The 27,585-nt window shown below is 37.0% G+C and overlaps 1 long non-coding RNA gene across 2 annotated transcripts; it reads right to left on the bottom strand.

The window, feature by feature from the left end:
* Nucleotides 1–666: 666 nt before the first annotated feature.
* Nucleotides 667–8,603, bottom strand: LOC145797182 (uncharacterized). 2 transcript variants are annotated; one of them, XR_014338387.1, is made up of 4 exons: nucleotides 7,528–8,603; nucleotides 7,358–7,446; nucleotides 3,813–3,917; nucleotides 667–907 (listed from the first exon to the last, which is right to left on the bottom strand). It is a non-coding gene; the product is annotated as an uncharacterized LOC145797182 (long non-coding RNA). The 2 variants fall into 2 exon arrangements; XR_014338388.1 differs by lacking the exon at nucleotides 667–907 and adding an exon at nucleotides 3,689–3,736 and having other exon boundaries at nucleotides 7,528–7,723.
* Between the last annotated feature and the right edge of the window lie 18,982 nt (nucleotides 8,604–27,585).

Here is a 27,585-nt window from a genome sequence, read left to right as displayed (position 1 = left end):
TGCCATTTTCTTATCTTTTCTTCATTTTGTCCAAAAGTTATAATTATGTCCACTAAAAGCAAAAAACGATAAAAAGAAGCGTCAAACAAGAAGTTGTGCTTAACATGAGAGATATGTAATGCCCTAGTAATGAACCATCGAAGAGATTAAACCATTAAGCATGGAAGGTCTCTTTCTCATGCCTTAAACAACAACCTAGTGTTTGAAACAACTCTTAATCAAAGAAAGCAAAGAAATGAGGGAGGTTGCAGAAATGATTATGCAAAGATGATTATTACAAGTGTGAATATATGTATGAAAACTATGTAAAGAAAGCTATCAACTCAAATAGATTGGTGTTTATGACCTAAACCACCAAATCTATGAGGACTTACAACAATACAAGCATAGTATTCAAAGCATAAACTAAATGAACACACTAAACAGCCCTTAAATAGCACAAAACAATGCTGAAGTCAGTTTGAAAAGAGTAGAAAATATAGACAAAATATGGAAGAGAACAAATCTAGTAAGCAAGCCTAAATACCCCTCCACTTTTTGGACCTTAAAATCACATATTTTAGCCATTGAAAACTCTGAAAAGCAGTATATAAATCAAAGAAACAAGGTTCATGTAACGCCCTCAAAATAAACCCATAAATCATGCATTCACGACATCCATAAATGTAAGAGAAATAAACATATTTCTATTCATCAGAGTGTTTAATCCAAAAGTATTACATGTTGACAACAAAAGTAAATGCCCCACGGGCTTACAACTTTCCAAGCCAACACTTGGTTACAAAAGAAAGAGTACTAACTCTACACAAAATATGCCCTTGGCTTGATAAACATGTAATGCACAAAAGAGTCTTCAACTCCCACAACCATCCAAGCTATGACCTCGAAGGCGGCATACTACCTGAACCTGAATATGATATCCCATATAAGGTGAGCCAACGCCCAGTAGAGATATGCTAAACATAATATGAGCAATAACTAAAACATTAGCATTCGATAAATGTTTAACTAACATAAATCAATTCATATCCCATTTCAATTACATGACAAATGTGTCCATGTTTCATTTCACTTTCCATTTCTTATCCAATTTCTCAATTCATAACTATGGCTCAAAACCTGGCCAAACAATTTAAATGAGATTACATCTCATATCAATAGTACTTCTATTTCAATTGAGATAACAACTCAAATTAGACACTTCCTACTTCACAATAGATACACATAATTGCTATATCAATCTCAAACAAACACTTCCATACTTCATATATGATACACAGATTTGCTGTATCAATACTTCAATAAATACACATATTTGTTGTATCGATGGAGTCCATCCCCTATCTCCTCCCAAACAATATCCGGTTTAGGAGTCCATCCCCTATCTTCCCCTAAATTGTGGAGTACATCCCCTATCTCCTCTCACACAGTACAATGTATATAAACACATATCATATACATAATCAATCAATACATAAATTTGATGTATTATTCCAACCGTCATATTCGATGACATATTCAATTAATTAGTTTTAGTTTGCCTAATCATCATGCATTGTCTACAACAATCAAGACTATCCTCCACCGATAGCCCAAAGCAATTATTTCTAAACTAAAAGTAATTACATCAACAGATAATTTATCAACAATTTTCAAAGGTGGGTGATTAATAAATCCAACTCCATTATCCATCTCATATCATACCAAATTCATTATTTCCAACTCAATTTCATGACTCCATGATAAATGTCATTAATTACATTAATGACCCAAATATGCCCAAACATGGCATTTTCTCCCTTTTTCCCAATATTGACCCAAAGGTTCAAATATCATCAACAACATCAATAATCTCTTTTTAAGACCCCAAATATATATATATATATATATATATATAAGTCAAAAAGACGAAACCCCTCTTTTTCAATATAACACATTACAAACCCTAACTTCCCAAACCAAACCATTTATACAAAAAGCCCTACATTTAGGTTAAAGATCATAAAGATCATAAAGATGAGTAGGAATCCCTACCTCAAGAGATGAAACCAATGGGGATGATGGAGAAATCTCGAAATGCTCCAAACCAATAAATTTTTGGATGGATAGGTAGTTCTCAACAAGCTCTACACTTTTTACAAAGACACTAAAAAGGTCGATCACTCTAACTAGATCAAACCTTAGAGAGAAGGTAGATTCTAGAGAAAGGAGCTCTCAAAAGAGGTTTTTAGAAAGTAAGAGAGAGAGTGTGAAAGTGAAAAAGTGATCTAAAAAGATCCAGCTGATATCTGATATACGTATGACCCGCTCGAGCGGAGAATAAGGCGCTCGAGCGTCAAGCACAAAAACTGGACCAGCGTACCAGCTCGAGCGCCAAGACACAACTGTAAAACACACCCGCTCGAGCGCAAAGGGAAAGCCGCTCGAGTGTAGATTTTCCCCTTCCAGTACTTTTACAGACAATGAACTACCTGCTCGAGCACCAAGATACCCACTCGAGCGCGACCCGTTCGAGCGTAAGAAAATCTGCTCGAGCGTGAAAAACACACCTACAGAAGTTTTGCAGAGGCACGAAATGCTAAGAGTGTGTAAACCCTGCTCGAGCGCAAGAAGACCCACTCGAGCGGACAACCAAAAAAATTAAACTCCGCTCGAGCGCAAAGGGACCCGCTCAAGCGTACCACCAAAATTCTGGGCAACAAGGAATGGGACAAAAGCTCAACCAACCTGTTCGAAACATGCCCAATACATCCTAAAACTCAAACACACGAAATTAAAGGATAACAACAAGATATACAACCACCAACTCCACGGAACCTAAGTCCGGAATACAACAATCAAAGGAAGGGAAACCGGGATCGCTGTAGTTCAAGGAAGGGTGATTAACTCATCTACCTTTGGTAGCTTTTAAACCACAAGTTTCAACACTTAAATTCAATCCAAAACAGAGTATAAACAACAAGAAAATGAGAGAAAAATAGTAGTGTAAACAAGAAAAGAGATGGCCAAGACTATACCTCTTGAAGAGATGATGCTCTTTAGTTTACAAACCACAAAGTGATCACTCTCAAGAACTGAAATTTAGGGTCAAGAATCCCAACAAAAGGCCTCAAGTTTTTGGTTTAGGAAGTGCATGGATAGTGTATGTATAATGCAAGAGAGAGAGAAAGGAAGAGTGTTTGGCAAGCTTTAGGCTCTTGGCAAAATTTTCTAACCTAAAACCATAAGGGATGGTGAAGTATTTATAAAAAAACAGGTTCCCCTGTCAAAAATATGTGTATTGAGCCAGCTGGTGCAAGGCATGCACATGAGGGGGTAGCTAGCAAGAAAATATCTGCTAGCCGCTAGACATGGCCGGTCGGCCATGGAGAAGGATGACTGGCTAATAAAAATTGGCCTGCTGGCCACTTTTTGGCCAGCAAGCCTCTGAGTGGTCAAGCTAGATTTAGGTTTTTGTCCAAAGAACGTGCAAGGTTTTAGGTTGTAAAACACAAAACCAAAGCCTTTTGCTGAAGAAATTGAATGATTGTACAGCGTAACATTATCATTATCGAGTGTTCAACATGAGGCGTCCATATCCACCTTTAAACACATCAGTGGGGGACGGTCCCAATCCAAACGTACGAACACGACCAGATCGCTCTGGGCCCATAACTTATGTGAAGATCTGCTCATGTAATGCTACTGGTTTAGTAAAAGATCCCTCAATGTGCTCCGTTAACTCATTCATTTGAGTCTGCAGTTTTAAATTCAATAATTAGCCTCTAATATGAATCATATTAAAAGTCTAGAAATAAAGTAGTATCACATACCATAACCTCATTAACTAAATCACTATTTGGTATCCCATCTTTCATGTATGTGGCCATCCACACCTGTGGCCGACTAGCATGAACCCCATTGTTCTTTTCTGTCTCCTGCAAATAAAAGACAGATAAAACAAAACATTAGAGTGAAATCAAACAAATTATCACATTATGAAAATTAAATAATTAATTAATTAACAGCACTCCAAATAACAAGAGCTAATCTTTAATTCAGTCCACAAATCAATTACTAACGATCAATGTTGCAAATTCTTGCTGGCTCAAGCATGAAGAAATTTTGGATAGAGCAATTAAGACTATTTTTCACTTCAAATCCACATTGTAATTCACTCCAACTTTGAAGATGTAATTTTTCTATCAAAATTTCCAAATGCAAATCCATCTTGGATTGCCAAGCAACAATTTTTTTAAAAGCAAAATAAAAAAGAGTAGTTGGCTCTATGCTCATTACTACTTGCTTGGTAGAGCAGTTGAGAGCTCAATACTGTAACAACCCTATTCTGTGTTACACTAATTAATCTTAATTATGCTTATAATTATGTGCTTGATATGATTTTGAGTGCTAATTATATGATTATATGTGTTTTTAAATTTCTATTTGTTTACCGTAGGGAAAATCTGTTTGATTTTCTGTTAGAAAATTAAAATTGAAGGTCGTAGAGGCGACGAAAGGCGAAGTTGACTGTACCATTGCGATTAGCATAATTTTTAGAGCCTACGGTGAAATTTAATTAAAAATTGATTCGGATCAAATTAATTAGATTAAATTGATTAAATTAAGCATAATTAATTAGTTCTAATTAAGTTTGATTAGGGAAGCATATAAATAGAAGCTAAATGTGCTTAAGCTCATTTCATGAACTCAAAAATCTTAAATTATACACTCTAGAGAGAGAGAGTGAGCCGATTCTAGGGAGAGGAAGAGAGCATCCGTGAAGATTTTGCAAGAGAATTCAATAATTGGGAGAATTAACTCAAGAACTAGCTAGAATTTGGAAGATTGAAGCTTCTAGGTGAGTAATTGAACTCAAATTCATGGGTTTAAATTCATGACTAAGTGAATTCAAAGATGATATGAAGTTAAGAACAAGATTTGAGTTCAAAATGATGAAAATGAGATCAATATGTACATGCATGTAACAAATTGCTATGAATCTTCATATTTGAATATAAAGCATGTTAAACAAGTTGAATTGGTAGTCATTTGAGACATGTATCCATGAATAATGAGATTATGAGGCTTAATTACATGTTTTGAAGAGGATAGAACAAGAATTCATGTAAGATCATACATTCATGAGAGTTTTGAACATAATTTTGACAAATTCATGAAGAATATGGTACCAAATGCATAATTTTGAGAAATCTCATAAGTTTGAGCATTGTTAGTATCATTTGAGGTTAGGAAAGAAGCTATATCCCACATGCACACTCAATCCATGTAGATATAGAACTTGAATGCAAGAGTCTTAAAGTTATGAACATGAAATTGAAATGATTTGAGCTTGTATGAAGAATTCATGGAGAATTGAACTTCAATTCTTGTAAAATTCACTTTTATCTTCATGTTAGAAGTTATTTGGCCAAGATATAGGACTTAAAATGCAAGAAAAACAAGTTGGAATCATGTTTTGAAGCTCAAACAAAACCTGGAAAATTCCAGAATTCGACTTGTCCGCTCGAATGAGGAAAGTGTCACTCGAGCATAAAAATCAAGCTCCCAGAAGCTTTACAAAGAACTGCACAGTCGCTCGAGCAGTAAACCTTGTGCTCAAGCGAACCCTGTTTTACAAGACTCATCACTTGAGCGAAGGAAATCTTGCTCGAGCGTAAAATTCATGCAATCAGTACTTTACAGAGTTTTACAGACCGCTCGAGCGGAGTGCCCTATTTTAGAAATTTTTGAAAAGATGTTTTATGTTCCAATTTTCGTTCTCTTTCATTTCTGAGTATTCTTAGGCAGACATTGAGCATCCTAAATGAATGAAAGAACACAAAATAAGCTTAAGAACATTAAGTAAACTATAGAACGGATTGAATTGTATTATGACCCAATGTGTTATGAATTATGTAGAGTCAAGTGCAAGGACGAATCAAGCACTAGAACACTGTGAGTAATATCTTAGTAAAGATATTTTTGTGTGTGCATTATTTTCTAAATGTTACCTATGTGGTAAGTTTCTAAGTTTCTGAATTGATGCTATGAATGGGTATTCTATCCGCTTGATTCGTAATGAAAAATGTGAAGTGATTAATGTACAAATGTGAAATGGGCCCGAGGCCGTTCGGTTTATTTGAAGATGATATAAATTAGGCCTAAGGCCATTTTGTATAACTGTTAAATGGGCCAAAAGCCGTTTTGAATAAGAAATTAATTGGACCTAAGGTCGTTTTGAATACGACGGCGAATGTGAACATGATCATGGATCTAAAAGTGCGCACAAATGTGAATATGAATTGATTGGACCTGAGGTCGTTTTGCATACAATGGACCTAAGGTTGTTTTGTCTAAGAAATGGACCTGAGGTTGTTTTGCATATAGTCGACCAAAGGTCGTTTTGTAAATATGAATTGGACCTGAGGTCGTTTTGTATATGGATACGATATATGATATATTGGACCTGAGGTCATTTTGTGTTGATATTGAGCAACAAGTTTAGTCATGAATTTTGATTAAATGAATCTCATTCATGAACTCCTTTATTTTGATATTATTCACTGGGCATTAGCTCACTCCTTATTTATCTGTATATAGGTGAGCAGCGGGATGTCTAGCCCCAGTGAGCTATGAGAAACTGAGTTTTGAGGAGTCAACCAAGGTCGCCTCACTCAAGAGGCCTCACTTTTGTTTTGCTTTTCCATTTTGTTCTTTGTGGTCATATGTGACCAATTTGTGTATAACCTTGGTTTTTGTTAACACTGACTTTTGAATGATCCTAGACTTATATATACATGCTATGGATGTTTGTATAGTGTGAGTTATTACATATATGAGAAAAGTTTTTGGTTAAGCCATGTATGCACAACTCGTTGGACAGTCTTTGCAAATTTTTCTTTCGCATTTTGGCCCCCTATTATTAAATATGATTTGATTGCTGACTGAGGCCGTAGGTAATCTCATGATTACTAGCCGATTATGACTCTAATCCATAGGGACGGGTTCGGGTGCTGACAAATACACCTTTTAAAGTCCAAGCCCTATATAACCTTGAAGAGTCTAACCAAACACACATCTTCAAACTCTCTCTCATACTTCAATTTTCATAACAAAAACAATTGATATCATGGAATCAAACTAACTCCAATTTCTAGCTTTCCCCCTTTTTCATCATCTAATAATTTAGTAACGAGTAATACTATACACAAACTGATTTCGGACCTGACTTTCTTACCATTGGACACAAAAACCAGATTTGTGTCTGGTGCTAAATACAACAACTTGCATTTATAAGCACACACTTACATAACATAAACCAGAATTACATACACCCACACACATACATATCTATGATGTGAGAGAATAATTATACCTCCACTCGAACGAGTAAAAAAGGATTTTGGCCTGTTCTTTGATGTAATGTCTTCTTCTTCCGGATTTTTCTATTTTCTTGCTTGACTTCTGTCAAATATGAAATTTATTTAAGATATTATAAAAAAAATTATCATAAATAAACATTTTTTCACATAAATAAAATTGTACCGATGCACTCTGAGTGCCCCAATAGTAGACCAAGGCCCACCACTAATCCTCATGTACTCTATCTAGTCGATAAGCCAACCTTTCTGCATCATTCTTGAAGGGTTTGTATCCCATTTTTCACTCATCTTTTCCAATCTCTCCATTTCTTCCTAAATGAAGCCATTATTGTTCTCTTCATGGATTCATCTGCATATTCCTTGAAAATGGAGAGAGGGTAATATGATATGTATTGAAGTAAAACAAATGCAAGCAAGTTTAACATATAAGCACAACCTTAAGTTTGCTTCCAGATATGGAGACTACATGTGTCAATTAGCCAACATTTGTATGAAAATATACAATTAATGTGTTGCTTTCAATGTGTTACATCTGTCTATTGTAGTTCCCTACTTCCTATGTACATTAAAATCTAATTTGTTTTATACTATTTTTGTGACACCCTAAATATTTAAGTAATACCACAAACCACCACGATTATTAATAAGAATAATAATAATAATCTGTAATAGTAAAACAAAATAATTAATTTTATAATGGTATGCGATAAAGTATAATTTAATTTATTATACAATTAACTAGAGTCAATGTAAGATGAAGGCAAAATAATAATAATAATAATAATAATAATAATAATAATAATAATAATAATAATAATAATAATAATAATAATAATAATAATAATAATAATAACAATAAGAAGAAGAAGAAGAAGAAGAAAAAGAAGAAGAAGAAGAACAATAATAATGGAAATAATAAAATAACTAAGTTATACGTGCTATGTAAATTAATTTGCCGTGGTGGTTATCAAATATGATGAAGAGAATTATTTGGAGGCCAAGTTAATCACTAATTAATGTGAGAAGATTGGCATGTACAGATTTAGTTAAACAAATTAAGTAATAATTAATTACGAAGATTTGCAAATATGTTGAGAAGAATGAATAGGAGCCATATGTACCACCTAGGATTAGGGAGAGGTGATTCATCACCTTAGGGCCATTAGGTAGGATGAGTCATCACCTAGTTATATGTATAAAAAGGGAGGAGGTGCTGTGAAGTAGTGCTAACGAAAAAAAAAAAAAATAGCAAAAATAGAGAGCAAGGAAAGGACCGAAAACCAACGGAAATATGAAGGAAGTAGTAAGACTCAATATTAAAGTGAGTTATATTATACATTGCGTCACCATAATATATTTTACGTATGTTTTGGGTTTCCATAATTTATTTTATGTAATCTATGTTTTATAAATTATATTAATATTTTGATTACATTAATTATTTTCTAAACTCTATTTGCTTAAATTGAGACCCATGGATATGTTTGTTTAACTTTTAGAAATTATTTGACAATAATTTTATAACCAATTATGTTTTGTAAGTACCACCACGGCAGTCCCATGCCTTGGGGGACTTAAATAACCATTGGCCTTTGTTTGGCCACTTTGTGGTCCTCTGTTTGTCATGGATCCATTGACCTTTGTTCTGACTGTCACTCCAGTGACCTCTGTTCCATTTTGTTTTGTACCGTGGTTATGATTATTTATTTACATAATTTATGTATTTCAGTTTCTGCCACTTAAATAATTTGTTTATTCAAATTAAGTTATGTAAATATTTTAGCCTAACTAGCTATCCATGGTTATTTTTTGTTCCCTATACTCTTGGCATAATATTTCTTACTCTGCTGTGTGCTTATAGCTGTTACCCTTTCAGGTGACGAGATGTAAAGAAGACCCGTAACCTCATATAGTGGAACCCATACAAGAATTGAGGCTAATCCATTATTTTGTTTTTTTTTTTCCTTTTCTTCTTTTTGTTTTTTACTAAGGGTCGGTCACTGAATAAAAAATAAATAAAAGCCCTATAGATGTACTTTCTTTTATCAAAATAGTCGAATGAAGTTAATTTTCTGTTTAATTATTTTCTTATTTCCATTTTGCCTCCACCTGCGCCACTTAATTTGTTACGATTAGAATTATTTAATAAGTTGCGATTCCAGCCCTAAGCCCTGGGGTTGGGTCGTGACAAAGGTGGTATCAGAGCAACGGTTAGACATATTAAATAAAATAAACTAAGAAATAAATATTTACCTTCTATAGCGATCCCGGGTTTACCCTTGTTGTATAGTGATCCGGACATGTGTCCGTGGATGTTGGTAGTTGTTTATTATCTTGTTTGCATCCTTTCTTACTTTGTATTTGAGTTATAGGATGTGTTGAGCGGGTTTGTTACAGGTTGGTTGAGTTTAGAAACCAAAACTAGTTGCCCAGATTTTTGGCCTGTACGCTCGAGCGGAGGTGTTGGCGCTCGAGCGTAGATTACACCCATTCAGTATTTTCCTGTGCAGCGTTGTACGCTCGAGCGTGGTATTGGCCGCTCGAGCGGGGTTGTCTGAATGCCGCTCGAGCGTAAGGTTGGAAGCTCGAGCGGAGGCCTGGTTCTGCAAAAGTGCTGGGCGAGTGCATTCTGCGCTCGAGCGGGAGGTTGGCCGCTCGAGCGGAAGTCTGTGAGTGGCCGCTCGAGCGGGGTGTTTTACGCTCGAGCGGAGACCTGGGTTAAAGTCCCGAATTTGTGACTCTTTAAATCACTTTTTCACTTTCTCTTCTCTCTCTTACTTTTCCAAAATCACCATTGTTGAGCCTCTCACTCTAGACTCTACCTTCTCTCTAGGTTTTGATCTAGTAGGAGTGATTTACTCACCTTTGGCCTTTACAAAAAAGTTGTTGATCGTCGAGGGCTTCATTTTAATCTGAAAATCTCGGGTTTTGGAGCACGTTGGGTTTTGTCGTCTTCTCCTTTGGGACTCCGAATTTGAGGTAGGGATAACCTACTCCTCTCTATGGGTTTTGTCTTTAAATTTTGGTATTTTGAGATGTTGGGCTTGGTTTGGTAATTTTGTGAAAGTTTGGGGCTTTTGTGTAATTTTTACAAAAGTTGGGGTTTTATTCATAATAAACCTAGATGCATGTTTGGCATAGAAAAATGGAATGATTGTTGAATCATTGATGAAAATGGAACCTAAGGGTTGAAATGGTAATTATGGAAAATGGCCTAATTACATTGTTTAATTAATTGGGATAATTAATTGGTGAGAAATGAGGAAATGAAATGTTGATTGAATATCCATTTGTGCATTTATTTTCTGTTTTAGAAATAACTGCTTTGGGCTATCGGTGGAGGATAGTCGAGATTGTTGTAGACAATGCATGATGATTAGGTAAACGGAAACTAATCAATGGAATGTGTCATGGAACTTGACGGTTGATAGAATACATTAATTGTGTGTATTGTGTGATTGTATATAGAACCAATGTGTTTATATACGTTATGTGTAGAGAAGGAGATAGGGGATGTACTCCGCGGTTTAGGGGAAGATAGGGGATGTACCTCTAAACCGGATAGGTATTGGGAGGAGATAGGGGATGAACTCCGTAGACAGAGCTCATATGCTTGTCTAGAGAAGTGAAGATAGAGCTCATATGCTTATCTTTGTGAAGTGTGGATACAGCTTGTATGCTTATCTGTGGATATTGTTGATATACATATCTGTTGTAGAGTGTGGATACAGCTTGTATGCTTATCTGTGGATATTGTTGATATACATATCTGTCGAGAATGTGGATATAGCTTTTATGCTTATCTGAATGTGAGATATAGTTTTTATACATATCTGTGGAAATGATGATAGAGCTAGCATGCTTATCTGTTGAAAAAGGGAAAATGAAAAGTAATTGGGACTTGTAAGTCGTTGACATAAATATGTAATTTATGTGATTGTATCAGTGTTGACCAACTATCAATTGCTAATGTTTTAGTCATTGTCCATGGTTGGTTTAGTGTATTTCTACTGGGCTGTGGCTCACCCTATATGGGAATATCATTTTCAGGTACGGAAAGCATGCCACCTCCAAGGACATAGCTTGGAAGGCTAGAGGCGGACATAGTGTAGTTGTTTTACTTTTGATGTATTACATGTAACTTCAAGCCAAGGGCTTAATGTGTAAACGAGTTAGTACTCTTTTGTTGAAACCAAGTGTTAACTTGGAAAGCTGTAAGCCCGTAGGGCATTTTGTTTTGATGTTAACATGTAATACTTATGTAATGAAACACAATGAAATAAAGGAATGTGGTTAGTTTATATGTAAATGCTTGTCTTATCTTATGGGTTTAATGTTATTATTTTGAGGGCGTTTCACCTTCGACGTTAGTCCTTTTCTACAAATCTCACATTTGTTCTAGTGATGTAGGAATGTCCAAGATTAACCTTGATGAGGCATTTTGGGAGGAGCTCGGAGCCATTCATTTAAAGGACATTTTAGTAGAGCACCCCGCCCTCGCCTCACCTAAAGGATGGAGAGACTCGGAGGATATAATTAGGAGACTGCATCTTGGTCGTGCCCAATTAATGGGTCAACCGATATATGTACAAACCGATCCTATTGACGTACCATACTTATTGTGGAGGCAGAGTCGTGCCTTCACGCGCAGACGCTTTCTTGGACCCACCCATGTTCTCAGCCTTGCCCCAGGATATGATCGCCCGCATTACATCGTTGGCCTTTTGCCCCCAAATTTTGTGGCAAGAAGAAGAAATGTGTACCTTGAGGACTACATTTTTACCACTGTTCCTAACCCATGGGAAATCATTAATATTCAACATGTTAATTTTAGTAATGACCTATCATACATTGAGCAACCGGGATGGATCGTCAATCAAGCATTTTGGGGCTACATACAGTCCTTCCCCATTTACACCGTTCAGGCTGCATGGGTTTGTTTTGGTGTGGTACAGTTGGGATGGGAATTTGAGCTTTTTATGAAATACTACTTTCCGTGGTTGTTTGACCCATTTGACCCACCACTCTAGATTTTGGAGACGAAAATTCCTTTGTACGCTAACCATAATGCGTTTTGATCCCCTTTTTTTTTGTTTTTGTTTTTTGTTATACCACAAGGATGAGACACTATCATATTTTGACTTTTGGACAAGGATGTAATATTAATTGTAAAAATAGTAAAGTGGGTACTTTATATATATATTGCGCTATATATGCTTACATATCTATGCTGCGTTATGGATACAATGTCTCATTTATTACTTTGTAGAATGACCAATAATGGTAACGGAAGCGAATCATCAGTTAGTGGCACTAAATCAATGAAAAGAATCATGGAAAGAGTGATTACTAACTTTTTGCAAGCCTTGTAGACCAACATCAACAATGGGATGCCAGAACGGTGAGAAGAGCCAGTTACCATAAAACAGTTCCAATATCTGAACATTTGTCGGCGGTCCAGACCCAATCATAGCAGACGCTTGGGTTAAAGACATGGTGTGGCTCGGCTTTTTCGTGCCCCCTTTCAGAAGGTTTGAAAGAAAGGCCTCACAGTTCAGACTCCTACGATTCTGAATCTAATCTTACAAGTGCAATATGAAACTGATAAACACCAAAAAGTCTAAATCCGATAAATCTTTTTGAAAAATTGATTTTAAATCAAATAATGCCAAAATTGGACTGCTTTGCCAAATACAGAGTCGCCACCTAAATATTTTTATTTTGGAAAAATTTAGGAAACCCTAACTCGTGCCAAAGGACACGTGTCCGTCATCACCAAAGTTGCCTCGGCTCGGGAACTTAGGTACGAGAGGGGAAGGTCATGAATTGAGCACCCTCGCTCGCCCGATCAAAGATTGGCCTCTACTAATCATGATATGATTTTTATAAACATTATGTGCTCTTGTTCCGGTTATTAAACTAGCATTACTATGTGATGCGCACAAGCAAGTATAGACTAGTTTGCTTAATTTGGAACAATTTAACTCATGTTTGTTTGCGAAAATGATTTGAATTTGCAACCTCAAGTGGGCTTAAAGATTGCGGGTTTGCCACCAAACAAAGTGGGCTTAAAACATAATTTGTCACTCAACAAAGTGGGCTTAAAACGCACATTTGTTGAATTGTTCCAATTCAAACAACAAGCCTTCATTCACAAGCATTAAAGCAGTTTAACATTTAAGCACATAGCCTCATGGCAAGCATGCTAATCATGGCAACATTCACACTTATGCAAGTATGCTAAAGCATAAAAACTCACCTAGTGCTCCAAGCTAAGAAAACATGAGTTAGAAAATAATGCATGATTCCTAACTATACAAGATGCCTAATGCAACACATGCAATATGCAGTTAATAGGCTCGGCTACTAATATGACATATGAAGCGATTTGAACAACATGTGATTAAACACGTATTCAAATAAGTATTGAAATTGCAATGTAGTTTGAATGATGCGCCAAGCCTCGGTGCATGCAATATGAATGAATGGATGCAAGCATAAGGTATGCCAATTAAAACATGTCCCTAATCTAACCATCAAAAGCGATTAAATAAAATGGAGAAAGACGTGGGGTTGGAAGACACACACACGCACGCACACTTATTACCATATTACGCCCTCGTAAAAGAGGATTCGAATGAATAAGCTAACTAACTAGCTATGCTAAGCTAATTGCGCTAACTAATACAAAACTTGAAACTAATTAACTATTCTAGTTAACTAATTATTACAAACCAAAATCAAATAACTAGTTAAACTAACTAATTATTTACAACTCTTAATTAGCTACAACTAATTAATTACAACATATATTTGATCTATTGTTGATTAAACTAATTAGCTAATCCCGAGAAGCGAGGGAGGCCTATGCATGCTCGGTTTCCACCTGAAAAGCCACTGCCTTGCTGCTGAATGCCTCTGTTTGCACACTTGAGCACTGACAATGTTGCCCACTTCCAGATCACCTCTGCTCCACCTTACCAATACACTGTGGAAATTTCATTGGTGGCTGACAGGGGGCCGGTTGCCTACCATTGGTGGCCGGTCGGCCACTAGTGGTGGCTGTTGACCACTGCAGGTTTAAACTTCCTTGCTGCAACAAAGAGCAAAACAGTGTATTTCTCAAGGGTTGTTTGCACACTTTGCCTCTCCTTTTCATGGGGAAATCAAAGGAGGGACAATCTTTGGTTCACAAACCATCAATCAAGCAAATTCATTGCATGATGGCTTGTGAAACCAATTGTGAAAGTTTAATGAATGCAAACTGAGACCAAACAGACCATCATCCTATCATGCATGATCAAGGGCAATGGAGACCAAGGAAAGTGGCACATTTCATCACTATTGAGTACGAAATGTCCTATTTTCCTTATGTTCAAATTAGCGTTCGATTTGAACACATGCAATGCAACACAAAGAGATGCTTATCTTGCCTCTTTTACTTGCCAAATTTTGTTTACTCATTTTAATTACCAAATCATCCTTTAATCCATTAAGTCCATTGGTGAGTGTCTTCTAATGGAAGGAGGACTTAAACCACAAGTTGCTTTGGGCATGAAAGAGGCATTACACTATTGGTAATGAACCCCCTAAGGGATTAAACCATTAGGTGTAGCACCTCAATTTCACACTTAGGCAAACAAGTGGTTTGAAATCACTTTCAAAGCAAAACCAAAAAGTAAAGAAATGAGGGAGATTGCAAAGATTATGAGTGCTGAAATGAAGTAGAAAAAGCACCAAAACATGCAATCAACTTACACCAATGATGGTTAAAGCCTTAAGACACTAAGCCAGTGAAAGGGGTTACACTACAACTATGCAAAACAAGACTCAAACGAACTAACCAGCCCAAAACAGAGCTAAAATAGGTTATTTCAGAGGCCAAAACATGTTGGACTTGAGCTAAGTTAAGCTTGAAAAACATGCTAACATGTGAAGCTAACTAGGCATGACACAAGGAGAGGAGGCTAACCCCTCCAAATTTGGACCTCAAAATAAGTTTTTTGCCACTAAAAAACCTCTGAAATTCAGTGGTTAAAAGGCCCAAAAAAGTTGATTTGAAAGTGATGAATAAAGGCACAAAAGCTTTACAAACTAATAAACAAGAAGGGTGAACCACTCCCTAACTAAAAAAAGGCTCAAACCAACACTTTTAGGCCCCAAAACAGAGTTTTTCTCAATTCTAAACTAGCCCCAAAACAATAAGAAAAGATGGTAAAACAAGCTTGCAAAACAAAGTAAACAAGGCAAGTAAACTACCTCTTAAAACAAAGGGCAATTCTAGGCACAAAACCAAGCTAAAGCCACCTTCAAGAGCTCCAAGAAAACCCCAAGTAATCTCAGCTCAGAGGTAAGAGGATTTGATTTAGGATGTGTATGCAAAAGTGTAGAGAAAACAAACAATTAGGCACAAAATTGCACGAGAGAGAGAGAAATCTAGAGAGAGAGAGATTTTTGCTCTAAATTTTCTAACCGTCAAAAATGGGGGAGGAACCCCCCTATATATAGAAAAACAAGTCTAGAGCTTAGAAACATCCTACCATACACGTGTAGGGAGATGTAGTTAATTGTGCTAACAGTTGGCACAGCTGTCAACAAATATCAACAAATATTTGGTAAAAGAGCCTGGTAGCCGATCGGCCACCACTAGTGGCCGACCGGCCACACCAATAGCCGACAAGCACAAGCCATGGCCGACAGCCTATGGTGGTGGCCAACAGGTCACCACAAGTTCCAGGCACCAAGTTTTGATCCAAAACAAGGCATAGAAAGGACAAGGTCTAAAGGCTCAAAGACAGGTCGTTCCACTGAGGACTTTGGGCACTCAAAACGAACACATGCAACCATAATCATCAAATGCACAAGTGATGACGTCCAAGTCTTGAGGACGGTCAAAAATGGGGTCTCTACAGTTGCCCCTCTTTGACAAAACTCGGAAGTCATAAAGTGATGGGAGTGAATGTCAAAGCACAGAGACGACCCATTTTGACAAGGCCGAAAACTTGGATAAACAAATGAGCAAGACAAAACAAATGGTTGCGTCCACAGGCTACCTACGTATCCCTTTGCAAGGAATCAAACTAGCATAGTTCTGGGGCAAGATGCAAATGATATGCACGATGCAAGAACATAACTTATGATCATGCAATGAGGCTGTAATGAAACATTTAAATGCAAATGCTATGCAATGAAAAGGCCACATTCAAACAAACCGAAACAAGGTATAGCAACCTCAAACACAAACGTAAGTAAACACACCACACATGGGAATTATGAACCGAACCACATTTCATGAAGAAAGGATGTAAGAAAATTATGCAAACTTAACTACGCCACGCGTAAAAAAGGCGAAAAGCGACCGTCGGGCGCACCCGAGGTCTCAACCGAGATCCTAATGTGTTACACACAGAAGGAAAAGAGTGGTGCGAACACCGGGACGTACCCAAATATATAAGGAATAGTGTAAACACTAGGACGCACCTGAATGCATTTAACCAAAGGGAGTGGCGTAAACACCGGGACGCACCCGAATGCTTTTAACCAAAATGAGTGGTGTAAACACCGGGACACACTCGAATGTTTCTAACCAAAAGGAGTGGTGTAAACACCGAGACGCCCCTGAATGCTTCTAACCAAAAGGAGTGTATAAACGCCGGGATGCACCCGAATGCGTTTAACCAAAAGGAGTTGTGTAAACACCGAGACGCACCCGAATGTTTTTAACCAAAAGGGGTGTAAACATTTGGATGCACCTGAATGCTTTTAACCAAAAGGAGTGATCCTAACACGTCTCATGCACGAGGAGAAGGAGTAAAAGGAAGTGATTCGAAGGACACGAATGACTTCACCTGGAACCCCTCTGAACGAACCGTATATACAACATCATTTGACTGCGTTGGCTCTGCTGAACAAACCGTACATACAATATCATGTCTGCGTAAGAAAAACTCAACAAGTACGACATATTAAGGATGCATGTTCTATGCACAATTACAATAATGGTAAGGCATGTTCTATGCAAATTATTGAGTACATGTTCTATGCTAAGTATGAGATGCATGCTCCACGCACGATTAACAGCATGTTTCATGCTAAATAACAAAATGCATGTTCTATGCACGATTAGAATACGTATTCTATGCAACAGCATATGTAAAATGCATGTTCTACATACGTAACGAGGGAATGCATAGTCTACGTAAGAATGAAAGTGTATTCTAACGAAACAAGTTCAAGAGCAACTTTCCGATTCACCTCTCGGAAGAGTTATGACATCCAAAAAGGATACACCTCGTTCAACAAGTGATGAACAACGATCACCGAAAACATAATCTCAAGCTTCCGCTGAGAGAATTTGAACTCAACAGTGACCTTCCCTTGCACCTATCGGGAAACAGGGACAACCACAGCATCAAGACACAAAATAGGAGCACTAGGCACTCGACAAAGCCTTAAATGAACTAACCAGCCCAAAACATAGCTAAAACAGGTTATTTCAGAGGCCAAAACATGTTGGACTTGAGCTAAGTTAAGCTTGAAAAACATGCTAACATGTGAAGCTAACTAGGCATGACACAAGGAGAGGAGGCTAACCCCTCCAAATTTGGACCTCAAAATAAGTTTTTTGTCCCTAAAAAAACCTCTGAAATTCAATGGTTAAAAGGCCCAAAAAAATTGATTTGAAAGGGATGAATAAAGGCACAAAAGCTTTACAAACTAATAAGCAAGAAGGGTGAACCACTCCCTAACTAAAAAAAAGGTTTCAAACCAGCACTTTTAGGCCACAAAAATAAAGTTTTTCTCAATTCAAAACCAGCCCCAAAACAGTAAGAAAAGATGGTAAAACAAGCTTGCAAAACAAAGTAAACAAGGCAAGTAAACTACCTCTTGAAGCAAAAGGCAATTCTAGGCACAAAACCAAGCTAAAGCCACCTTCAAGAGCTCCAAGAAGACCCCAAGTAACCTCAGCTCAGAGGTAAGAGGATTTGATTTAGGATGTGTATGCAAAAGTGTAAAGAGAACAAACAATTAGGCACAAAATTGTAAGAGAGAGAGAGAGAGAGAGAGAGAAATCTAGAGAGAGAGATTTTTGTTCTAAATTTTCTAACCTTCAAAAATGGGGGAGGAACCCCCCTATATATAGAAAAACAAGTCTAGAGTTTAGAAACATCCTACTATACACGTGTTGGGAGATGCAGCTAATTGTGCTAATAGCTAGCACGCAGTTGTCAACAAATATCAACAAATATCTGGAAAAAGAGATTGGTGGCCGTCGTCCACTACTGGTGGCTGACCGGCCACCACTGGTGGCCGATCGGCCACACCAATAGCCGACAAGCACAAGCCATGGCCAACAGCCTATAGTGGTGGCTGACAGGTCACCACAAGTTCCAGGCACCAAGTTTTGATCCCAAATAAGGCACAGAAAGGACAAGGTCTAAAGACTCAAAGACAAGGCGTTCCACCGAGGACTTCGGGCACTCAAAACGAACACATACAACCATAATCATCAAATGCACAAGTGATGACGTCCAAGTCTTGAGGACGGTCAAAAATAGGGTGTCTACACATAGAAAAGATTTTTCGCGCTTTACCCTGCACTGAATGACAGAAGGTAACTTTCGCCACTTTCATTTTCAAAGATAATGCGCAGGAATGATGGCTTCTCACCTTAGAGAAAGAAGAAATTGTGACTTGGGCAAGATTCTTGGAAGTATTTTATGCAAAATACTTTTCAAATTCACTACGGGAACAAAAAACGTCAGACTTTATACATCTAAAGCAGGGAACCATGACGATGGCCGAATACAAGAGCAAGTTCACACAACTACCTCAGTTTGCGACATATGTCATCCCCACCGAAGCTCGAAAAGCAAGAAAATTCAAAGCAGGATTGGATGCTGAAATCAAAGATAGGCTTGAGGTTTTGAAACTACCAACCTATGTAGAAATGATGGATCGAGAGTACATTGCAAAAAAGAGATTAAAGCCTCGCATTCCGAGAAACCAAGCCAAAAAAAGTGATTTTGGAAAAGAAACAACAGAAGATCCGATGTTGCACCTCCCAAGAGGGTGAATACGGGCACAACCAGCTCAAGCAATCAAGGTTCTACTAACCCCAGAGGTGGCATCGAGACACGGGAGCATGCTTTAAATGCGGTCAAGTTGGCCACTTGCTGAGGGATTGTCCAAAGCTGACCAATCCTACAGCTAGCCCCTCTGGCCTAGTCAGAAAACTTGCAGGACTTGGAGGAGAGAGGAAGGACCAAAAATGCCAAGGAAGGGCTTTCGCCTTGGAACCTGGAAAACCAGAAGTTATCAAAAACATTGTGTCAGGTATACTTTCTGTCTATGGTCATTTAGCTCACGTCCTCATTGACTCTGGGTCAACTCATTCTTTTGTTGCACCACACTTTGCTGCTAAGTTGGCATCAATACCTGAACCATTAGGATATATATTGTCTGTGTCTTTTCCTTCTGGTAATTTTGTCTGGAGTACTGATGTGTATAGATCATGTACTATATCCTTAAAAGGCAAAACCTTATACGTAGACTTGATTCCTCTCTACATTGGGAACTTTGATGTGATCTTAGGAATGGATTGGCTGGTTGGCTGCCAACCACGCCTCTACTGATTGTAAAGCTAAAAAAGTCTCTCGCAGGTTACCAAACCAACCCGACCTTGTCTTTGATGGGATTGGAGTTTCTAACCCTCCCTATATTATATCCTCCATGACAACTCAACGACTTTTAAGAAAGGATTGTTATAGTTATATTTGTTATGTGATCAATACACAAAAAAAGGTCCCCACCATTGATGCAATCCCCATGGTTCGAGAATTTTTGGATGTCTTCCCTGAAGATCTACCTGGTACCCTAGTTGACCGGGAAATCGAATTCACCATTGAAACTCAACCTAGTACCTAACCAGTATCAAAAGCCCCTTACCGCATGTCAATGACGGAATTGAAAAACTGAAGACTCAACTCCAAGAACTCCTGGACAAAGGTTTCATTCGACCTAGTACTTTACCCTGGGAAGCTCCAGTACTATTCATAAAGAAAAAAGATGACACAATGAGGTTATGCATCGATTATCGAGAGCTGAACAAGGTCACCATTAAGAATCGGTACCCTCTATCACAAATCGATGACTTGTTTGATCAACTTCAAGGCGCCCGAGTATTCTCAAAAATCGACTTGCGTTCTAGCTATCACCAACTAAAAGTCAATACGGAAAGCATCGAAAAGACTGCCTTCAGAACCCGTTACGGGCACTACAAGTTTCTTGTCATGCCATTTGGTGTCACAAATGCTCCAGCAGCCTTCATGGACCTCATGAACCAAGTGTTCAGACCCTATCTTGATGAGTTCGTCATCGTCTTCATTGACAATGCAAACAGTTCTACAAACACTACGTGATCACAAACTTTATGCCCAGTTGAAGAAATGTGAATTATGGATCACTAGTGTACACTTCCTCGGTCACGTCATTAACAAATATGGCATCTCGGTTGACCCCCAGAAAGTTATAGCAATCGTGGACTAGCCATGACCTACTAATGTGTCAGAAATTCAAAATTTCTTGGGTCTAGCTGGCTATTACCGACATTTCGTGCAAGATTTCTCAAAAATAGGATCACTTTTGACCCAGCTAACTCAGAAGAACACACCCTTTGAATGGACTGGCAAACAGGAGTGTTGCTTTCAAGAATTAAAAAGTCGACTTGTGTCAGTTCCTATACTAGCAATCCCTACAAGGGCAGATGGGTTCATAATTTATAGTGATGCCTCATACAATGGTTTGCGTTGCGTTCTTATGCAAAACAAAAAAGTCATTGTTTATGCCTCACGACAACTAAAGACTCATGAGAAGAACTACCCAACTTATGATCTAGAATTAGCTGCGGTGATCTTCACCCTCAAGATCTGGCGTCATTATCTCTATGGTGCAACTTGCAAAATTTACACTGATTACAAGAGTCTTAAATATCTGTTCACACAGAAGGAACTGAACATGAGGCAATGACAGTGGCTAGAATTTATGAAAGACTATGATGTAGAAATCCATCACCATCTAGGCAAAGCTAACATGGTGGCAGACGCACTGAGCTGAAAGACAACCAGAAGTTTGGCATGTACTCTCGTTTCCTACAAGATCAATGGACTGCTCGCCAACATAACCGTGGAACCTACCTTAATTGAAGAAATTAGAGCACTCCAATGTGAAGATAAACTTTTGAAGAAAAAGTGCGAGGAGCAAAGGAGTACGCCTGATCCTGATTTCACTATAAGCAATAGGATACCGAAATTTCGAAATCGAATTTGTGTACCCAACATTCTGGAACTCAAAAAGAAGATATTGGTAAAAGCTCAGAGCTCGAGGTTTGCGGTCCACCCTGGCAATATGAAAATGTATCATGATCTAAACGAACACCACTGGTGGACAGGAATGAAAAGAGACGTAGCAAGCCATGTCTCCAAATGTTTGCATTGTCAACATGTTAAAGCAAAACATCAAAGACCTGTAGGAATGTTGCAACCACTCCCTATTCCTGAATGGAAATAGGAGCACATTACTATGGACTTTGTGGTCGGGCTACCATAGATATTTTCGAAGAATGATGCAATATGGGTTATAGTAGACCGATTGACGAAGTCGGCGCATTTTTTGCCAATCAAAATCATGTACTCCCTAATAAGTTTGCCACTTTGTACATCAAGAAAGTCATTCGATTGCATGGTGCCCCAGTTTCAATCGTGTCTGACTGAGACCCCCGCTTCATGTCTCACTTCTGGAACAAATTGCAAGTAGCTTTGGGAACCACACTAAAGTTTAGCACGGCTTATCACCAACAAACTGATAGGCAATCTGAAAGAACAATCCAAACGTTGGAAGACATGTTACGTATATACGTGTTGGACCTCAAAGGTAACTAGGATGAGCACCTACCTTAAGTGGAATTTGCCTATAACAACAGCTACCAAGCAAGCATTAGAATGGCACTATACAAAACTCTGTATGGAAGGAGATATCGATCACCTCTGTGTGGGACGGAAGTCGAGGACAGGAAACTGTTAGGCCCCGAGATCGTGCAAATCACAAGTGATAAAATCTAACTCATTTGATAGTGAATTTGCACTGCTCAGAGTTGCCAGAAAAGCTATGCAAATACACGAAGACGAGAATTGGAATTCCAAGTAGGAGATCATGTTTTCCTAAAGATCTCACCAACAGGAGAGGTTATCCGATTTGGAAAACGAGGAAAGTTAAACCCACGTTACATCGGGTCATTCGAGATACTAAAAAGGGTTAGTCCTGTGGCATATCGCCTTGCACTATCACCTGAATTGTCCAACGTCCACAATGTGTTTCACATTTCGATGCTTCGGCAGTACCTTCGAGATCCAAAACACATTATCGATTATGAGGATCTGGAAGTTCGGGAAGATCTCTTATGAAGAGCAACCGGTGTAGATTCTCGATCGCCATAATCAAGTTCTCCGAAACAAGACCATACCTTTGGTAAAAGTCTTATGGTGGAATCATCGTGTCAAAGAAGCTACGTAGGAAACAAAAAGTTAAATGTGAATCAAATATCCACACCTCTTCGACAACCAAGGTACGTCAAGTTTGGGGACAAACTTCTATTTAGGAGGAAAGAAAATGTGACACCCCAAATATTTAAATAATACCACAACCCACCACGATTATTAATAAGAATAATAATAACAATTTGTAATAGTAAAATAAAATAATTAATTCTATGATGGTATGCGATAAAGTATAATTTAGTTTATTATACAATTAACTAGGGTCAATGTAAGATGAAGGCAAAATAATAATAAGAACAACAACAACAACAACAACAACAATAATGGAAATAATAAAATAACTAAGCTATACGTGCTATGTAAATTAATTTGCCATTGTGGTTATCAAATATATGATAAAGAGAATTATTTGGAGACTAAGTTAATCACTAATTAATGTGAAAAGAATGGCATATATAGATTTAGTTAAACAAATTAAGTAATAATTAATTACAAAGATTTGCAAATATGCTGAGAAGAATGAATAGAAGCCATCTGTACCACCTAGGATTAGGGGGGGAGGTGATTCATCACCTTAGGGCCATTAGGGAGGATGAGTCATCACCTAGTTAAATGTATAAAAGGGGGGAGGTACTGTGAAGTAGTGCTAACGAAAAACAAAAACAAAAAAAAAAGAGAGAGAGAATCATCAAAAATAGAGTGCAAGGGAAGGGTCGAAAACCAATGGAAATAGGAAGGTAGTAAGACTCAATATTAAAGTGAGTTATATTATACCTTGAATCACCATAATATATTTTACGTATGTTTTGGGTTACCATAATTTATTTTACGTAATCTATGTTTTATAAATTATATTAATATTTTGATTACGTTAATTATTTTCTAAACTCTATTTGCTTAAATTGAGACCTATGGATATGTTTGTTTAACTTTTAGAAATTATTTGACAATAATTTTATAACCAATTATGTTTTGTAAGTACCACCACGGGAGTCTCATGCTTTGGGGGACTTAAATAACCATTGGCCTCTGTTTGGCTACTTTGTGGTCCTCTGTTTGTCATAGATCCATTGACCTCTGTTCTATTTTGTTTTGTACCGTGGTTATGGTTATTTATTTACATAATTTTTGTATTTCAGTTTCTGCCACTTAAATAATTTGTTTATTCAAATTAAGTTATGTAAATATTTTAGCCTAACTAACTATCCATGGTTATTTTTTGTTCCCTATACTCTTGGCATAATATTTCTCACTCTGCTGTGTGCTTATAACTATTACCCTTTCAGGTGACGAGATGTAAGAAAGACCCATAACCTCATATAGTGGAACCCGTACAAGAATTGAGGCTGATCCGTTTTTTTGTTTTTTTTCCTTTCCTTCCTTTTGTTTTTTATTAAGGTCTAGTCACTGAATAAAAAATAAATAAAAGCCCTATAGATGTACTTTCTTTTATCAAAATAGTCGAATAAAGTTAATTTTCTGTTTAATTAATTTTTTACTTCCATTTTGCCTCTGCTTACGCCACTTAATTTGTTGCGATTAGAATTATTTAGTAAGTTGCTATTCCAGCCCTAAATCCTGGGGGTGGGTCATGACAATTTGAATACAGTTATCAACTATAAAACATCATAATTTGTTACCATGTACATTACTAGCCTAATTTTGGATTTAATTACTCTTGACACTTCAACATAAGGAAACAAAGTGAATATATATGAGAATCTTAAAATTCTGCTATCCTTTGCTATAACCACACATTATGCTTTTAATTATCCAAACTCAATTTTTTAAGAAATAACCATGTATTATGATAGATAGGACTACAGATCTAACCCAAAAACACCATAAGAAAATATCAAGCAACCCTAAAGTTTATGCATACCAGCTGAAACAGAGCCATGTGATGTACTACCGCTACATGATGTGGTAGGAAGATTGCCTAGTAGATGCCATGATACCGGTGGATTGGGTATGACTCTCATCTTGACTGTGGCCTAAGTCTCATCTAAACTAGAACTACTAGAGCTTGATTGCTCACTCTCACTAGAAGAACTCATAGATAATCTATAAAGAAACTACAAACATAAGAATGAGGACTATGAATAGAGTTTACCTTCTTAAATGACTACAATCCATTCAATGCAAGATGATAAATCTATACATTTAAATATAATGCAAAATATAAAATGACAATTCAAAACATAATCAAAGTACATAGTCTAATAATGGTCACTTAAAGAAAAAATTACAAAGCAAAGATTTTATTAACATGAATATTCGTACAAAAACACAAATGTAAAAGTGAATATGCGATCAATTGCAATATCATATCATTTATTCGTCATCTTCAAATCGTGCCTCTGCCGATGCTTCAAGAGGTCCAATAGTTTCATCAACAGTTGTTCCATCAATACCTTGCCTAACCCAATTCATGTCCTCCTCACAAGTGAAAGAAGCTGCATCTAACTCTTGATCACCAAATCCTTCCACTTCCTTGTGATGTAGTCCTTCATCAATAGTTGGTTGATCTTCACACACCTCATACAAGTCTCTAGGTTTCTTCGTAAGTACAACATTCCAATCTTCTTTAACAGAATCATTAACACAAAAGACTTGTTGTGCCTGAGATGCTAGGATGAATGGCTCATCACTGTCATGTTTCTTTGCATATAACAAGTGATTGAAATTAACAAGTGTAAAACCAAAATCATCCCGCTTGAGTCCTTTATTGTTATCAATCCAGTTGCACATGAATAACATGTATCTATGGTCGTGTGAGTAATGCAATTCAATAATATCTGTCACATATCCATAGTACGCTACATCACCTTTCATTGGATTCATGGCTTTGGCACTTGCATAGCTAGAAGTCTTTGTCTTCCCGCTATTCTGAGTTTTTCTTCTCAACTCACGACTCTTCGTATGATACCTAGTACCATTAATTATATACCCACTAAATCTGGTGGCCTTTTGACTGGGTCTCAAAGCCAAAATTTTAATCTCATCAGACAACGTACATTTTCAATACGAGATGAACTATAAGCGGTAGAATTACTAATTAAAATTTAGACTTGTACTCCTGAACTGTCCAAACTGGACAATCCAAGAAGAGTTTCATCAAAGATGACTAGGTATCTCTAATGAAGATTCTTGGACAGGTCTAAGGCTTTTTATGCATGCATGCACCATTAATGATGGCATCCCAATGGTGCAATCTAAATCGGTACTATCAAACATCCTAGAGGCATATCTAGTATGAAACATATTAATGAAGAAACCAAAAGTTTCTACAATACTCTTGATAGATTGTGATAGATTTAAGAAATACATTGCTCTCTTAAATCAATTAATAAAGACCAAACCATTATGTCTTCAAATGAAAGCAAGCACAAAGAAAGTCAAATTTAAAAAATAAAATAAAATAAAATAAAAAAGAAAAGAGAGGGGTCATAGTAAATAGCACCAAACAGAGGTGAATTATAAAGCAAACAAATGCCAAAAAAAAAAAAAAATTGTCTCCTCCATGCTTAAAATTAAATACCAAATCCAATTGAAGACAATAAGTTGAACTCCATGCCGACACACAGAAAAGTAAAAAAAAAAATTAATATCAGATAGAGAATTTATTAGCATAAAAATTTATTTTGTAGGCAAATAATAGCAAGATAAACTGGTTAAAAAAATTAGGAACGTGCAAATGTGAGAAATTTGTAAACAGAAACAATATTTAATCATTCAAGCAATGTTTAGCTCTTGGCTGCATTATGTCCAAGACCTGAACCAAAGGGTAGTATAATTAGAAGATGGCATGAATTTTCATCCTGAATATTGAGAACCAGTTGGTTAAACAGATTAATGCAGTTGACCTTTCAATTGTTAAGGACTAGGCCATGGCATTGATCACAATAACAACTATTATTTAGTTCAGTGCATGATAGAAACATGTTTAGAAATGAAGCTTAATATAACATGAGCGATGAAACTGTTAGTGTCATTAGATACTAGAAATGGGTCCAAGACAAAAGAAAGTGATAAGGAATCCATAAGACATGAGTGCATAGCATTTCTTTTTCTTTTATTACATCATTTTATTCGTATCTATAGAAGTTAATGACATAAAATAAAAATTAAGAGTCAGACAAAATAGAACCTCTATCAAAATAAACATGAAATTCGATTAATAAAGCCCCCTTCAACTAATGGCCAAGACTTTAGCCAGCAAGTTATAAAAGAAGCACTCAAGCTCCTCTCAAACTCTCCATACTCAAAGAAATGATGTGTCATCCCCATCACCTCTTCCCTATCATCCCCATCACCTCCTCCCTCACCACATCCCAACATTTAAGCAATTAAAAGTACCCACAACTTCCTCTTCAATGAAAGGCTTTTCCAGTCAAGCTTTATTCCCTGAAGATATCCTATAAAATTCCATCCCATCTAGTCTTAGTTGCCCCTTTTTTTTTTTTTTTTTTTTGGCAGAGTTTATTTCAGGAAGTAGAGTGATTTGCTGGGTGGTTGGATCATGAAAATATTTAATCAATGGATAATTTGAGAAATTTTGATCTCAATTGCTAATATTTCATATGAATATATATAAAAACACTAATTCCACTGCATATCTCAAAATTAAAAAAAAATTCGGCCCCAACTAGAGAATAATAGCCATG

The sequence above is a fragment of the Camellia sinensis genome, chromosome 8 (genome assembly GCF_055761805.1).
Source record: "Camellia sinensis isolate YWXY chromosome 8, ASM5576180v1, whole genome shotgun sequence".
Taxonomy (NCBI): domain Eukaryota; kingdom Viridiplantae; phylum Streptophyta; class Magnoliopsida; order Ericales; family Theaceae; genus Camellia; species Camellia sinensis.
Note: the sequence above shows the minus strand (reverse complement) of the source record. Positions and strands in the feature narration are given on the sequence as shown.